Raw genomic sequence first — 18,038 nt, forward strand, 5'->3', positions numbered from 1 at the left:
GCAGCACTGATTTTCACATTGCTGATGGCTGAGAATCCAGGAGCTACTCAAACAAGGAACATAAAAGGTGACTAAGGAAAACAAGCCATTTCTCAGTAGACTGACATTGCCACATCTCCTCCATCAGGCCGTTACAGAGCCCTGTGAAAGGAGGAAGATTGGAAATCTCATCTGCAGCCAAATCAAGCTGCCATGCATCATCATCACTGGTGGAATGTTCAAGAAAAGTGTAGATGTGGCACTGAGGGACATGGTGAGTGGGTGCGGCGGGGATGGGTTGATGGCTGGACTAAATGATCTTAGTGGTCCTTTCCAATCTTAATGATTCTGTGATTCTGTGATAATTGCAGTGGTGCCATCAAGGCGCTCGTCAGTTGCTGGCAACTGAAATAAGCCATGTGCTGTGGTCATTACTGGCCAAGATTTTAGAGATACTGAGCTCCTCCAGGGACTGCAGGCAGCGGACATAGGGAGAGGACACTTAGTTCTTTGCTCAGCTCTAGAGCAGTGACACAGCTTTACAAAGCCAAGAATGAAGTATTCATTCGAATGTCAAACATTCAAGTGTTCCTATGTTCACATATGTACACATGTATCTGTGTGCAGATATAACGTGTGTTATATCAGCGTGTTAGTTAATTGGTGCATTCTCTAAATGGCTGTGGTTTTTTAATACTGCTATTCCCTTATCTCCACAAATGAATAACACTGTCAGATCTGATCTCTAATTATATTCTGAAGGGCAATAAACCCCTGAACCTTTCTGGATGTTCTTAATTAGAATGAAATCCAAACAAAACAGCCAAAAGAAAACAACCGGAGCGGTTGCTGGAATCTTGCTACACATTTATTGGTGGTTGGGAACAGAACCGAGTGAACCAATCACTGCGAAGATTTCACAATCTGGGACCTTTCCAACTTTTCTCTGCATCCTGAAAATGAGCTTTTTTTTTTTTTTTTTTCAGGTTTATATTCATTGAATTTTTTTGATACGTAGTTTTTATAAACACATTCCAACACACTGGTTGTAAAGCAGTTCTTAGCTGCGTGCAGGGCTGCCAGCACTGCTTGTGTAAATCACAGCCTTTATGTAAGCTGCACACGTCTATGCATTGACAGCTGAAAACACCATAGAACACGAGGTGGAAATTCTGGGGTTTTTTAGGGGTCACACTGCCACGTGCCTGCAGTGTCACACAGATGCGAGGGGGCAGTGTGACTTAGTGTCACTTTAATGAGAAGGAATGAGTGTTCTTTATATACATCTATTTTCTGAATTGTGATGTTTTAGTTCACTTCTGATGTTGAACTGAGTGTTGAAAGATATTTTACCTTTACTTATCTCTTGTTCTGCTGATTTTCATAGGGACAAAATAACTCCTTGCTGAAATGCAACTGTCTCTGGGGTGGAGTGCTACTCTTTGACTCCTCCATAGAAGCAAAGCAGATCTGGGCTATAGACAAAGATGCAAAATGAAGATTGGATGGAGTGTGAACTTGGGAGTGAACTCTCTGGAAAGTACATGAGAGGGATCAGAGCTCATTGCACGTGAACTGAACAATGAAGGAATAAAATGACTTACAAGCTACATCAGTCCTGGAAAACAAAAAGGATTTTACAGAAGATTTCCTCTTGTTTGAGTTGCGATATCCAACCGTGATGGATAATCACTTCTTATCCTGGTTGTTTTGTTGCTTCTGAGACATGGAGTTTTCACTTTAAGCCTGGTTAAAGAGTAAAAGAAGGGGATGCAGCTGTGTCTAAATTAACCCTTAGCTCAGCAGTAGGGTTTTCTCAGGCTGCTTGGAGAAGAAAAACATAGTTAAAACAACAGAAAGTTTTAACTTCTGCCTCGAGGGCTGGAAACCTATTTTTCAGGCAGCTTAACTTCTGTCATTCTCAGTGCGTCTCTTCAAATTAGCTTCAGACAGTGAAATAAATAGGAAATATTGCCCAAGAGTCCATAGTTTTGTCAGAAAGGACTTGGAAAAAAGTAGAGGGGAAGAAAAAGAAAGGCTGAATCATGAAGGCCTGCCACGTCTTTTTGCTGATGTGAAATCAAAACTGACTGAGGTTATGGTCATTCAATTATTACAAACCAGTGTATGAGAAAACCAATCGTTTGATGATGCTGGGTTAAATGTTCTGGACAAGACGTGATGTGAACTTCCTCACGTTTGAATTCTAAGTTTCAGCAAAGGAAAAATAATGCCAAGTAAACCTGGTAAAAAGATCTCATCATGTTGTAAGATGTTAATGTCGATTCTAAAGAGTTGAGCAGAGTGAGGGATGGGAGAGGAGGGCACAACTAAGAAATGGCACTGTTTTTTTTTCCATAAGCATCCCTAACTGATTCCTTTCAGATACTGATAGCCCTATATCTTCACTGCTTCAGGACGCAGGGCAGCAAGGTGCCTCACAAGAGATGTCCATAAAGTGTCCAGTCCGGGAGTCTGAAAAATTTTTGGTGCAACTTTGAAGCTCTGTTGACCAGGACATGTATTAAGGATTGCAAAGCTGTGTACGTAGGGTATCATCCAAGCCCTGATCAATCCACAATGTCTTTCAGCTGCAGAAACTCACACATCTTAACCATGACTCCATTAAGCATTGTTCCTTGGGCAGCAAGAGCTATTTGGCCCAAGTAAAAGGCAAATATCTTCCTTTCTGGATGTTTCTCAGGGGCTGCCTGGTAGTCAGGCACCCATCTGCGGCACAGAAGCAGCTCCTAATTTAATGTGGTAGTTAAGGAGAATAATTTCTGATTCCAGCTCTTTACAAGCAGCAGCATGACATGACTCCCTGCCACCAGTCTGCTTCCATTTTCACCCCTGTAGTTTATTTCTTTCCCTCATTCACGTGCTTTCCTAAGATGTCTTTTGTCCTCCGTATTTAAATTACATGTTGACTCTTTGTATTCTCTGAGTGGATGAATTAAACCATTATCAACAGGAGGAGCTTATCTCCTCCTTTATTCCACCTGGAGTTTGCTAATACATCCATTACCTTTATATCACAGAAAACAATTAACAGAGGTGTTTGTTGATAAAAGAATCATTTATCTCGATTGAATGCTTGTGTCTCACAGCCCACAGCTCACCCTGCACGCCTCAGGTCCAGAGTCCTGCAGCAGCTCCAATATCCTTTAGGATGAATGCGAAAGGATTCTCATAAGATATTTCATTTCAAAGATTATTCTTGGTTGGAAAGCATCTCTCACTGTTGATTTTCCTCCAAATATTAAACAACAGCAACAACAACAAAAGCCTGAAAGGAGCATGGAAGTGCACAGACAAAAGAGATCTGATTCACGGCTTTTTCTAATTTACACCTCCAGGATATTTGCTGAGAAACCCAGCGCAGTTCACAGCTCTCCCTGGCATGTGATATAACTATGATTAACATTTCTAAATATAGTAATAACGTGGAGGAGGATGGTAATAATGGTGGCCACTGATTCCCACCCAATAGAAAGTGCAGTCGGGAAAGGAACTGACTGTAGCAGGATGAACCACGTGCTGGATTTATTCCCTCTCAGAGGAAAAATAGGTCAATATTCTATTATAGTCCAAATATTATTAACTTTCTTTCCCTATATATTTTGGTATTTCATTGGAAAGCCCAGTGAAAATCAAAATCAATCTTTGGAAAAATGACTGTCTCAGCTGTAATTTTAGGTTTCCTCAATCTATATTTGCTTCTTTGCTTTTCACCAGGGTCCCTCGCGTGTGCACGCTTCGTTTTCTCAGCAGAAAGAAAAAGAGAAAACAGAAGCTGAGGAGATATTCAAGAACTGTGGAGATGTGGCACTGAGGGACATGGTGAGTGGGCATGGTGGGGGTGGGTTGGGGTGGGACTGGGTGAGCTTAGAGGTCTTCCCAACCTTCATGATTCTGTGATTCAAAATGGAAGAAAACAAAGCGGATCCTGGTGCTTGTGGTTGTTTTCACTGCAAAGAAAATAGCATCTTTCTCAAAACAAAATATGCACCGTTGCAATTTATTGCAATACCAGCCCCCTTCTGACAAGAACCACTCTGGAAATGTGTGTCCCTCCTGGAGTTATGCTGGGAGTTGTATATTCCATCATTTCTGTGGGTGTCTCAGCCCTTTCTTTGGATCAAGAAAGGAAAACATCAAAGTGCCAGCATGAAACGGTATTTTGTGGGTAGAGCAACACTTGTAATAGATAGCCCCATATATTCAACCAGATCAGCTATAAATGTCTTCTCCATTTATTGTGATTGCTGGAACACAGAGCGCTCACCACTTTATGCCGCTTCTCTGACAGAAGAGAAACTGCAGCAAAGGGGAGAAATTTCTTCCATCTGTGGCCAAGGTTAAGGCAACCTGTAGGAAAGAATGAAAACGACGCAGAGTAACGAGCACCTCATTTCAGCAAGGTCCAAACCGCTGTCTGCAACGTTTTGGACGATCCAGTGCATCTCCTGGTTTTATTTCATTCTGTTTTTCGTTACAAGAGGTGTTTCTGTCAAAACCAAAACTGGAGGAGCTGAGCCTATTAGTGCATGGCATGTCTTTCTCTGCCGTACCCAAAGCCGCAGCGGTGATTTCCTTCTCACTGGCTCTGGGGTGAACCGGGTGTACGGGCTGGGGAGGTCCCGCACTGGAAATGCTGGTAGGAAGCTGGGCTGAGAGGAAACCCATTCCTTATGGGGTGTTGCACGAACCTGGAGCTCTATGGTACCCCACCGCAGAGATTGAGGGCTGGGAATAATCAGCACGTGTCAAAAAGTCCGTAAGAAGCTTCAGCTACTTCTTGAATTTTGGGGCTAATGGTCAGTGCCATGAATAGATGGGAAACAAATATTGCTGCAAACATGAACTCATTCCAGAGAGCAGCTCTTCTTTCCCCAGCACTCTTGTGGAAATCTATTGCTCCTCACTGAAAAATAAAGCTGTGAATGCATTACTAAAAAGCAGGACAATCAATGTCTTAACCCCTTCATTTCAACATTTCAGAGCAGAACTTTTAGGATGAAGCATACTAATTGTTGCACTGATATGTGACAATAGCTATCAGGGTTAAGTGTTTGAAAGATCAATCTACTACAGAGGCAATTAATTATAAGCAAAAAATGGAGGCAAGAGGGAAGAGAGAAATGGAACAGCTGGAATAAGTGGCAGAAAGAGAGGTGGAGGAAGAAATGAAACGGAAAAACACAAAACATGTTTGCTGTAGAGAGAACAAGGAGAAAAGTATGGATGTGGGTTCTTTGGAAATGTTCTTGCTGACAAGAACCTGGACTTTCGATTCACCATCACTTCTTTCTTCTAAAGTATCTGCTATTTACTTGCAGTCTCAGTATTTCCCATGATTTTCCTCCTGAGGAGACTTCGTTCCCTGCCCTTCCCCAGCTGTGTGGGACAAGAGCCACAACATCTAGAGTTTACAGAAAGGGAATGATAACTCCAGATCCATAACAGATATCAACGATGATATACACAATTTGAGAAGCACATTTTCATGTTTTTATGTTTCGGGGGTTGTTTTTTTCACCCTGTCAATCATCTTCTCTTTGAGCTCCTCGAGGGAGGACAAATGGGAACTCCAGGTAGGTGGCCGGCAGTGTCTGGAAATGGCTAGTGCAGGAATAATGGGAGCCTTGAGAGCCTCTGTACCTGTACCATTCATGGAGTTAATTGTTAGATTGTGGATATGGTTTGTCCAGAACTGTTCCACAGGAATCCTCACCAGCCCAGATCTGCACAATGACGTTTTCAGGCAGACTGGTTTTGGAGAGGGAATGTCAGACACCTCCAACTGTTGTTTGAAAATTAAGCGTGGTGTGAAAGCTATAGGTAAAAAGGCAGAATGAACCGCTGGGATATATCCCCCAAAGGAAGAAAATCCTGTCCAGATGAAGAGGTCACTTCATTCATAAGCCCCAGGCACTGGGTGGATAATAACCCCTCTCTTTGAGTATCATCAAGAGAATAAAAGACAAAAGCGCTGTTTGCCATTTGTTTCCAAATAAATGCAGTTTTATCATGCATGACATCTTCGCCTCCACCCAACTGACAGATCTCAGAGTGCAGTTTCAGGGCACTGTCCCCTTGTGAGCATTGGTTCCAGGTGTACGAGGGGTTCTGCTTCAGTTCCTCCAGGTAGAACATGGGGCTGTTCAGCAGAACAGTTGCTGCTTTGTAATTAGTGCTACTGTTTCGTGGCCAGCAAAGTCCTCTGTAACAATTCCTCTCAGGTTTTGTGTACAGAGATGTCTTTAAGTGAGCAGGTAGAGCCACGGTGATTCCTGTGGACTGTGAAGGATGCCTGCAGAGATGTCTCTGCTGCCTTGGCACGTGGTTAGGAATGATGTGAGTGCATACAGGCTGCAGCTCGATTAGACAAGATGGAAAAGATATTCATGAAACAATCAAAGCATTTTGCTGATGCACCGGGAGTGACACACGATCCCAACTGAGTGAGAATGCTCAGATCTGCCCATTTGTGGGTAGAAGAAATATGAAAATACCCCCATGCCACTGGGCTGGAAAGGGTTAAAGAGCACCAATCAATCTGCAATCAAGCAGCTGAGGCATAATTAGCCAGACTGATTAGGCCATAAAGGCTGTGGTAAGGGTGAGTTTGGGTTTGCCTGGAGGGGAGACTGCAGAGCTCCTGAGCTGGGGGCAGCTCAGCTTCTGGGGTGAGTCGCTCAGAGTGCTGAGCTCTGTGTTTGTTCTCTGTAGCTGTGGTGAAGCTGCTCTGTAGTCCTTGGATTGAGTCCTGGTTTGTATTTATTTGTGCATTTGAGATTCCCTACAGAGGTTTCTTTGCAGCTGCTCTTTAGTTGGGCTTTTTGTGAGCTTCTGTGTGCTGTTGGGATACTTGGTATAAAGATCTGAAAGCTGAGGAGCAATGGTTTTGAGTGCTCAGAGCTGAAGAAGTGCTGGATGCTCTGCTGGAGATCCTGATAGTTCATCCTCATTGCGGGCAATTCAGGGCCTGCTTTTCCTCTGGCACAGTGCTGGCAATGGGTGAGGGCTGGGGCACCACACAAAGGTCCTCTTCTTTCTTTTCTAGCACGCACCAGGGAACTGTTTGAGGGCACTTACAGGGAAAAAGAAGAAAGAAGGAAATAAGTTTTTGGAGTCTATTGCTGAAAAACAAATCAATGCATTTCTCCTGTGAGACAAAGGGAATGCAGTGCACGAATACAACTTGGTTTCTGGCTTCTAAGAAAGAGGTGAGGGAATAATAAAAGAAAAATAAATAAAGCAAAATGCAAATGTTTATAAAGCTCCAGGCTTGCAGCATGTTTTGCTGTTTCCTCGTCTCTAAAAGCCCTGTGCACCTTCAAACATTCCTGGCTGAGGTGGATATATAAAATAAGCGCCCAATTTGGGCTTGCAGAGCCCAGCCATACCATAAGCAAGCAGTGCTGCCTGGAATCATTGGCCAGACAGCTGGCATCCCCTGCAGATTTGCTAACACCAACAACTCTGTGCTTGGAGGGGAGGCTGAGCCCTGCTCCATGAACCATCCCCTGGGCTGGAGGCAGGCTGCAAACCAAGCAGGGAGAATAATTTCCCTACAAATTGCTGCGAGTGTTAAAGCTCCGGGGAGCAGATTTAATAGCTGCCTTCCACTCTGCATTGGTTCAGCAGGCTGTGGTTTATGGGCACAGCTGGACGATGGTGAGAGAAGGCAGGAAGGGGAGGCCCTACTGAGCTTAAATTTGCGGAGAAAAATGAGTTTGCACTTGTTTGGGCTTTGCTTTGTGTCGGTTCATCCCTGTAAGTTTGGATGCAAAGGGATAACAGCAGGCTGGGAGTGAGGAATGTGGGAACCAGCACCAGCAAAGCGAGGTTCCAGCAGCGTGCTGAGGGATTTGGGTGGCCACGTGGAAGCAGCAGCAAGTTCAGCCTTCTAGGCAGAGAAAAAGGAGTTCTGACTTCAAGCTCCTATTTGCCTCAGGTTTCACACGGTGAAAAGGGATGTGTGTGCGGGGAGGGTTGGGGGTGTGTGTAAATGCCAACTCAGCAAAATGAATGGTTCACACAGAAAACCCAACACCGGGAGTGAAACTTGACTCACTGAGAGCCTCTTGTGTATTGAGTGCATGTGCCGTAGTGATTGAGGAATAGCCAGGCTGCCCCTATCATGACAAAATAAAACAGTGCTTATTGAATATTTAGAGATCAAAATGCCATAAAGGAGAAAAAGTTGCCCTCTGAAGGATGTGGCTGAGTGGATGCTGGAGATTGGAATAGCTCTTCAGGGAGGTTAGGAGGCAGATGGTGATGATGCAGATCTGGGGAGGAAGGACCTCGGCATCCTTTGACTGCTTCTGTTGCAGGCATGGAAATGCTTATCTGACCTGGCAGGCTTTGCTGAGCTTCGTGTAGGAAATACAAAGCCCTTCTTGAGGTTCCCAGGGTTAGTTTCTATTTTTCTCCCACCAGTGGCAGGATTGCTCTCCAAATTTCAAAACTGGTGAGCAAGGGCTGCCAGGGTTTGCTTCTCCCTAGATGGGCTCCTCATGTGTCCAGCCCAGGACATGTGCTCTGGGAAAAGAGCCATGTGTTTCTGCTATGCCTGGAGACAGGCTGCTGGTAGTGGCTGTGCCCCCTCACTTCTGTCAAATTCACCGTCTCAAAAGGGTTCAACTTTGTTCTTTGCCTTCTGAGCTATGTAACCTCTCCAGCTCCAAATCTTTATATTGCTCGGCTGCTGTTGACCATTAAAACTGGTCAGAAGCTGGAAAACTCTTGGGCAACGGGAAGTTTTAGGAACACGCTGAAGTTCAGGGAAGCTCAGGCCAGATGGGGAGAAGTAAATTCTGCCTGTTAGCAAGTCAGTCTGCTTCCATGTGACAGCAGCCAGCCACCGAGGGACCTCTTGCATCCTTGCTCATCGTAAGTGGAGGATGCTGGGCGGAGATGAAGGATGGGGGAGGTTTTCCAGTCCCATGGTGACCTGTCATGAATGTAAAAGTGGTGGTTGCAGTGCGCCAATGCAGTATGGAGTTGTTTAGTACTCAGCCTACAAAAAAAAAACAAAACCAAAACAAATCTGCGGAGAAAAAGGAAATTGCAGTCCAAACCACATAGAGCTGCAGTGAACAGAAACCCAGGAGTTCTTCAGGTGGCAAAAATCGCTGTACTTAACTAAAACCGGGGTCCCCCACGGCTGGGTGTGCGGGGATGTGGGTGGCAACGGGTAGTGGTAGAGTTCCTGTTCAAGAAAAGAATATATGCAGCACCGAAGGATGTGGTCAGTGGGCACGGTGGGATGGGTTGATGGCTGGACTGGGTGATTTTAGGGTCTTTTCTAACGTTAATGAGTCTGAGTGGTGTTGGGGCTCTGTCTCGCTGACACCTGCAGAGCGATGGGGGGGGGTTCCTGTGGGTCGCGTACGGGGCTCTGTCCGTCCCAAAGGGCTCGGCGCGTCCTTTCCGTGCGGTGCGCTGCCTGCTCTCCGGCCCCGCCCCGGGAGGCGATGCTGGGAACGCAGTGCCCTCTAAAGGGGAACCTCAGAGTGTGAGCGGGGCTGTAGGAAGCGCTGCCGCTCAAGCTCGTGTGGCAGGAGGCGATCTCAAGAAATCGGCCTGCAAGCGTTTATTAAAATCGCCAAGGGTCGGAGGCCTCGCGAGGATGCGCAGTCAGGGATGCGGGCATCCCCTGCAGCATCCGAAGCGGCGTCTGGTCCTGTGCAGGGGCTGGGCAGAGCTCTCTTAGCACTGCTGATCTGAGATGCCCTTATTTCACGATCTCTGATGGAGCGGTTTTAACTGTTCTGCTGTCGAACACCCTCCCGAGCTAAATGAAGCAAATCAAAGCGAATATTCCTGACACATTAATGAGCAAACACATTAGGAGCTCCGAAAATGAAATGCCTCCGCATCGCATAAATTCATTTCACAGTGTTTATATATTTATGGAAATGTCTTTGAATTATGCTCCCAGCCCTAGCAGGGATGATTTCTTCCATTACGAAGCAGGTTATGTGGTGATAACTTCTAGACCCCGATGAGCTGCTGGAGCATGTAATTATCTTGTTCCACTTATTAATGATGAAAGGTCCATGCAAGTCCCAGAGAAGCTGTATGTACTGGGCTGAGTAGTTTAAAGAGGCTGTGTAAATTTAATTTGGTCTCAAATTTAGTTGCTGACTCGAAATAATCTTCCAATAAGGAATGCAAATGCTTTGGGGGCATTTAAAACTTTTCAAAACCACAAATGGGTACGGAGGACTGAGAAACTAAACTGATACAAATGAGGAGTCGGGCTTTGAATTTAGGAGTAATCCTATTGGTGGTGGAAGATGCATCAACATGAGTTTGGTTTTGGCAATCTGGGGAGGTGGCCAATTCATATCTTCAGGGCAGGAGGTCTGCAAACCTCTGTCCCCCAGCTTTCCTAAAATGGCATCATTGCTTTTATGTCTCCTCGCTATAATCCTGCTTCTCCAGGCTGCCATCATAATACTAATTGGTTCTGTATGTAAATAAACTATTGTTGACAGGACACTTTCGGTGATTCACATATGACTCATGGAGAGAGAGAGGCTTTAAAAATGACTTATCCATAAACAGAGATTCCATATGTTCTAATCTGGCACGGATTTCTCGCCTTCTCTTTATAGCAAGGAATGTGTGTGTGCCTATGTAGCAGGGTTATAATGTGACAATTGGTCTCGAAGTGAAACCAGGATTTATGGTACTTACTGGAGACCACAGAGGTAAAGTGAACAGCAGGCTGCATTTAATCATCTGAATTTTCAAACGCTACTTTTTCTTGGGTAAATGTACAACCTGATCCTGGGGCCTTCATCAATGTGGTGCTATTCCAACCTCAGTAGAGAAGCTGTGCTTGTATGAGTTGGGTTACTGGACTCCTGTGTGCTTAAGCAGCAAACGTACACTCTTCAGTGCTTGAAAGCTTGTTGGGGATGTGGAGATTAGGTTGAAGCTGCATTTCTGTGCTTTTTATTTTTCCCCATGACTCGACTGCATTATATATCCTCTTAGCAACACTATTCGTTCTCCCTGTCTCTTCCTTTGGCCTCTTGCATCTCTCCAGGTGCTCTTGGCTTTGGCACAGGGTCACTCATGTTGCTCTTACTTGAAATCAAAATTAAATTTCTCATAACTGCAGGGACTTTGAGTAAAACAGCTGAGAATTGTGGGTTTTCCATAACATGCCTGGAAAATGGCAGCAGGGATTACCTGAGCACACAGAAGGCAGATTAAAAAGTCACAAACCAGTGGCAGGTGGTGTTTGTGCCATCATAATTTGCACAAGACAGTGCTGCACATGTGAGCCATAAAAAGGGATGAAAGGAAGCGCTGCTGGCAATGGGTTGTGTTGACTAAACTAGAACAGAAATCTGAATTTTGTCAATGCGGGGGCAAAGCTGGCACCTGCTGATAAAAAAAGGGCTGTCTGCTTATTCATGGCAAAGATGTCAGCTGCTCTGCCAGCAGAGATGGAACCCATTGCCGTGTCTTCAGATGGAGCTCTCTGGGGTGGGAGCAGTTAGGCTGGTGTGCTGCAAGCACTAGGCCGGGCTCCGGTCCATTGGCAGAGCTGTTGGTGGGAAAGGCAATTCTGGCTTTGCTTTTTCTTTCCACATGGATTTGCAGTGATTTTTCCTTCCTCAGGCCGTGCAGGGAGAATGAACAAAGGCACCACATTGGCCTCAGCTGAAGGAGGATCCCTGGGCTTGGCTCTTCTTGTCTTCGTGTTTCTTGGCTCACTACCTGGCTCTGAAGTCCCAGGGATGGCAGTGGTGGTGCTGACCAGGTTCATCAGTGAGCCCCATTCAGGCAAGGATCTACTAACATGCATGAGCAAAAGATTAATGATTGGGTCAAATTCTGACCAGCCTCTAGAAAAGAAATTTGAGTGAAATAATTTTTTTTTTTTGCATATGATGAGTATTAGATTGTTATCCTGGTCATGTGAAACTCTCACGCTGATTTAATCTCTCAGTCTTCTGAAATGGAAGATTTCAGAAGGATGCAAGAGGAAGATCTGCCTCTCCTATTAATCATAGAGTAGAATCAGCAAGTGGCTTGGGTTGGGAGAGACCTCAAGGATCATCAAGCTTCCAATTTGTTCTTAGTTTGGTACAGCATCTCCAATGCATTTGTAAACAATAAAATAATAAAAACTCAACAGATATTTCCTAAAGCTGTTTCCCATGTCCTGAGTCTTATGATTGCAGCTCTCTCCATTGTGAGACTTCTGGCTCCTTTGCTTCTGATTTTGTCACACATGGGCATTTGCCATGGAAGACAGTAGGTAATTAGAGGGTATTTTAACTTAGTTGCCAAAGGAAGAAACTATGATGGGAAATCTGAAATGTGGGACACGGACAATTTATGGCAGGATTATTCAATTGTTTTACGTGCTGTTGCTTATTGCTTGGAAGCTGAAGGGAAGAGCTGGTTGTGTGGTTGCTGAGAGGTGAGTAATGTGTTTACTGAGCAGCAATCTGCTGTCTGCCAGCACGCCTCGGCTACTCGCACTTGCTGGTTGTAGCCACAGAAAGAGCTTGAGGTTAGAGTGCATTTGAACCTTTTAAACACAAAGGAAGATCGTGCCTCATCTCTTTAAACAAATTATTTAATAAGCAATATCCTCAGGATAGGTTGCACAAAACAGCTATTTTGGTCAGACAAAGAATCCCAAATCAGAACTCAGTCCTTCTCAGGGGGTTTGGGGTTAGCTAGGCAGCACAAACTCAAGCTGTCTTTTTGGGACAGTTTGAAGAACCTGTGATGGAAATATTTTGTCCAAAGCGTGAGCTTAGAGCTGCCCATAGGGCTCACTGACCCATCACGAGTGCTGAACAGAAATAGCAGGATTGTGGCCAGGGCTGGCTGATTAATCAGTTAAAATCTTTTTTTGGTAGAAATGCTGTTAGAATCCTGTGTGTTTCTGGGAGATATCTCAGTGTGGATCCCAAGGACAACGTGAAAGCGTGACTTGCAGGTGCAGCTCGGAGCCTGGATGACCTCCGTTTGGTAGCAGGTGGTTGTGGTTGCTGCATAACTTCACATCCATTGGAGTGCATGGGTGAAGGTTACTATTTACAGTGATGGTTATGGGTTCCACTGGTGGAATCAAGTTGATAATTGTTATTGGAGCATCAAGCCTACAGATATGCAGCAGCTTTGTTCAGTGCATGAGTTGTCAAGTCCTGGGAAGGTGGGGCGTCCTTTGTGACAGGTGGAAGAAATTCCATTTGTTGAACACCGGTGTAGGTGAGTGCTGATATGGGAGTAGGTTTTAATGCTGAGAGGGAAGTCACTGAGATGAGTGATGAAATAGCAGCTTATTGAAGTTCTGTTGTCTTCAAAGGGGCAAGGAAGTTGTTTGGTGTATTATGACATGCATTTCCCATGGCCCTATAAGTTCTTCAGGAACATATGGCAATTAAAGAGCTGATTTGGTGTTTTTGGTGCTACTAGCGTTTTGCATTAGCACTCGGTCTGGACCCCTTCTAAGAAATGCATCTTCTTCTGGTGTTCAGGGTGTTCTTAAACGCTCCCTGTTCCAGGACAAGGAAATCAGGTTTCAAGTTGCCAGAGGGTTGGGCAGGCAAAAATGCAAGTATATCAATGAAACTCTGTGTTTAAAGGGGAAAATATGAGAAAGATGTCTTTGTATTGTTCTTGTGTATGTTCTTTAAGAACTGAACAGCTGCTGTTCGTCGCCTCTATTGAACTCATGATGGAACTGTATGGGCTGTTGCTTGTCCCTTTGCACCATGATATTGTACCATGTGTGTTTATCTTTGATATTCAGGTGCTGTGTTCCTGGAGGGAACCTTGCAGCTAGCCCAAGGACTCTGCTTTTGTCTGTCCACCCTTATGAGTGACCAGTGCTAAAGAGAAAAAGCCTTTTGAGAAGGGCATCCTGAGAAGAGGCTTTCAGCCGTGCTCTGAATACCAATTGTTTGAGGAGGTGAAGAGCCAAATGAGTTGCCAGGATTTCGTTCGAGCTTTGCTGTGAGGCTGTTCTCCCGTAGCAAAGCGGTAAGGCCACCTCAGAAAACCCTGTTCACAGTGGAACAGGTGCTGTGGGCAGCTTTGCAATGTTTACAGAAGGGGTGCTGGAGAACAGGGGATACCGAGTGGCAAATGGCAATTGTGCCAAAACGGGTGTGGATAAATGAAGTAATTCAGAAACTCTTTTGGGCTTATTTAGCAGCTTCTGTAGAGCTTGTCTGAACACAGGCTTTCAAAGTGGATCAGAAGGTGAGCCTGGTATGATCTAAACACACAGATATTACTGGAGCTGTGTTTTGTTCCAGAATCTGCTGCTGGCCTGGAAGGAAGAAGGTATTTGGAGAACATATTCCATCTGTCTTTGATTTTCTGTGAAATCAAAGTAGTGATACCAGTTAGCCATGTGGAGATAAGCTGATAGAGAGATTAATTACACCAGTAAAATAATTTCCATGCTCATCTGTGGCAAGTTTCCCAAACTAGAATCTTGAAATAACTTTTTTCAGTATACATTCATTTGATCATGCCTCCTTCCCCTCTTATGTCCAGAATGCAAGAAGCATCTCAACTTTTTTTTTCTACTTCCATTTAATTGGATTAGTCATCTACCTCCACAGGTATGTGCCTCGGGTCTGGTTCTTGCTGACAACCAAACCAGTGGGCCGTTACACAAGGTAGATGGAATCCAACATCAAAGGAGGGAGCAATTTGGGTTGGAGAGGTGCCAGCAGCTCTTTGTGCTTATCCAAATACCGACATGCACGGAGATTTTTCTCATTGCTGCTAGAACTCCTTGCATGTCAGAAAGTAAAAGCTTTGCTTGAGAACACAGTTTTGCTACCATTATCTGAATGGAAACGGTGCTGTGGGTCTGCTTGTAGTGTTGGCCAACTCTTCACATTCCCCAGACCTACCAGCATACAAAAATGAAAGTGAGTGCTAAGTTGCCTACACATAGTTGTTTTTTTTTTAAGCTATGCCTCAATATGATCAGCTCTTCATCTCTTCCTGTCACACAATCAATGAGTAATTAATAATTATCATTGCTATAATGTGGCAGGAAGCGTTTGTCTGGAGATGTGAGTAGAGAATTCCCGCTGAGTTCTCCTAATGAAGCTATTGCTGCAAAATAGTTTCAAAAACATCTGTGAAGTTCCCTGGAGAGCCTGCTGGAGATGGGGCATTGCAATTGTTTGTGTTGCTCTGGTATAGACCTTAAGAGTGTGCTCCAATCTCCTGGCCATGGTAACCTGCAGGCAGCCTCTCTGTGGGAGAGTCATTTGCTGTGGATCTGGACCACCTACTCAAACAGGAGTGGTTCCTGTATGGGCACTGGGAAAACTGCAAAGTAATCCAAAATCCATTGAAGTTCAGAGGAGATTCAGATAGATGAATAGACCTCTCCAGCACCCGAGTGGTGTAGGTTTATTCTGGAGACCTCTACAGGGCTGAGCGCAGCTCAGTTGTGAATGATGACCCTTTGGTTTGTACACTGAGTCAGATGCCCTGAGAGAACTGCTTACTATGTTACTTCTGGTATCGTTCTGGGAATACTGTCTTTCTGTTCTACTTCTCTGTGGAGGAGCTTGGGAGCAGAGGCAGAAGGGTCAGCTGTGTTTTGTTCCTTCATGAAAGATGCACCCAACAACAGCTAGGAAGATCTGCTCTAGGCTGGGCACAGCTCAGCCCTTTCCCTGTGCCTTAGTTCTCACATTGGGTAAGTGGAATGATGCTAGTGCTCCTTGAATTACTTTGTGAACTACTGGTAAAGAATAGCTGGAAGAGAAGGCACTGTTTGAGTCTTGCTTAGGTGACGGGACTTAATTCCTGTGATTTCTCCCTCCTTATCACTAATGTACAGATTTGAAAGCTCTGTTGCAATAGCAGGCTGTCACATAGAGAACAATGAAATCTGTAGTGCAATCCATGGTGCAACGAGTGCAGGGTCAATTTACAAGTGCAGCCATCCATAGAGCATCTACTAAAGCATCTGGGGACCTATGGTGACACTGAGAGTAAGAGTGTCCCACAGTACTTTTGCAGCTACTTTGCTGTCACATCGAGTGCTCTGTTTTCCTTTATGAGCCCCTGGCTGCCTCTAACCCTCCTGTATTTGCTGTGCTGAGACTCAGCTTTTCTGCCAGCCATGGGACAACATGCCCATACAGCTCAGGAGGTAAAAGTCTGCCCTTGGAACGTCTTGTCCTGGGGGGGGTCTCTGCATCTGTAAACCCGGCTCTATAAAGTCAGCATTTGGGTATGGCTGTTCCCAGCATAGGATAACACAAAGTCAGGAATGCCAGTGTTAGTGCTGGGTGTGGATTTGCTACCAGCTTTTTTCTTTTTTTTTTTTTTCAAGGAGAAGATATTCTTGCTTTATTTCCAGAGGCAAACATTTCCAAAGCTGTGAACACAAGAGCTTGCTAAATATTAGCTTTCAAGGCTTTAAGTCACAGTGTTTACTTGAGTTACCTCTTCTTGAAGTCTATATAAAAGAGTGCTGTTTGCTCAGGAGTGCTCCTAAAAGCCCCAAGACATAGCTCTGGAAGGAGGTATGCAGCAGCAAATGTAAATATTGCTGTCCTTTAAAGCTGGAAGCTCTCAGAGTAATCTATGGAAGGAAAATAGCAATGTGAAGGAAAGATTTCATAACACTTGGAGGTGAAAAACTGTGGAACAGTGGAATTAGTACAAACCTGAGAAATCCAGTGATATTGTGAATACAGCTTTGCTTGGATGAGGTTTGGCCCTGCAATTGCAGCTGTTCTGTGTTGCCCTTTGCTGTCACCAAGGCAGTATTTTCCCATACCCCAGCCTGAAGCAGCTGCTGGGAGCAGCTTTTTGGGACTTTGCTGGTCGGACTATGCTGTGGGACAGCAGCTGGGAGCAAAAATATTGTTCATAGTTAGCAAAGTGGTTCCCTCCCAGCTTTTGTGAGGAACTGGTGGTGTTTTTTTTCTGAGCTCGTGGAACCGTGAGCTGAAATTCAGGTAAATTGGAGAGGAATGTCACAAAGGAGTGTCTAAATACAGTGCATGTAAAGGGATTTGGACGAAAGCTCAACCACAGGATTTACAAACCTCAGTTCCTCCGCATCCATGCAGTTGTGCTGTGGTCAGAACTCATATCATGCGTTCTGCAGCAGAGTGCTGAGCTTACTGAGGAGCTGTACGGCAAGAGCAAATGCTACTTTTCCCATGTATCAACAGACATCCCCTCCAATCCCCACTTCCCTTCTGCCCTGTCTGTAGGAAGCCATGAGCATCCTTCCCACCGCAGGGCTGGGATGTTGGTAAACGGAGCCGAAACGTTTCCACGCTGCAGCAGAAAACGCCGTGCGCGACTTAACGCATTCATTGTGCTTATCCGTGTGTTGCATCTAAGGCTGTGCTGTCCGGATGAGGGAAGGGTTGTTGCAGAGTCAGAGGCAGCGGCACCAGCCGCGTTCCTGCGCCCTGCAGATGGATTTATGGTTTCCCGGTGCCATCTGCTGGCACGCACCTCACACATGCACCCTAAGCCCTTCAGCATCCCTCTCCCATCAGGCGCACCTCCCCGTGTCTTTGCAGGTGGTGTAACCCCAAACCGACCTCCCTCGCTGCCTTCTGGAGCTTTCTAAATCAAATGCTCCCTGCGGCCAAGCACCTGTAAAACCACTCCGTGATCCCTGCCGGGGCTGGGCTTTAGCTGGGTGCCCGAAGGCTTTCCACACCTCTCTCTGCGTGGTGTAACGCTCCATGGGAGCAGATCTGGATCCAAAGGGAGCTGCAGCTGGGTTGGTTTTGCTGCCACGTGGTTCGGAGGGCGCAGGTTTCTCAGGTGTGAGGGTGGCATCGGTAGAACTGGGTGTGGGTAAGGCTGTAAGGGTACTGATAGCTTTGGGAAAAATCACCGAGTTGCAGGAAAAAGTAAGATTTTGTTTCCTGAAAATGGGCTGAAGGAAATCCAAGTGAATATTCAAGAGGCAGAAGGATATGGGGAAACTTCTCCTGTTCTTGTCTCTCAGTGGTAGCTTGTGGTAAGGAAAGCTGCCCTGGGACGGCGGCATCAGC

General features: G+C 45.4%; 1 long non-coding RNA gene across 1 annotated transcript in view; it reads left to right on the top strand.

The window, feature by feature from the left end:
- The first annotated feature begins 300 nt into the window (after nt 1-300).
- The window catches only part of LOC121111584, a 28,442-nt gene continuing 10,704 nt past the window's right edge, over nt 301-18,038 (top strand). The window contains exons 1-3 of the long non-coding RNA XR_005862623.2: nt 301-2,522; nt 3,718-3,822; nt 4,292-6,671. This is a non-coding gene — a long non-coding RNA (uncharacterized LOC121111584). The remainder of the gene's footprint in view (nt 2,523-3,717; nt 3,823-4,291; nt 6,672-18,038) is intronic.

This window comes from Gallus gallus, chromosome 10 (assembly GCF_016699485.2).
Source record: "Gallus gallus isolate bGalGal1 chromosome 10, bGalGal1.mat.broiler.GRCg7b, whole genome shotgun sequence".
Lineage (NCBI taxonomy): Eukaryota > Metazoa > Chordata > Aves > Galliformes > Phasianidae > Gallus > Gallus gallus.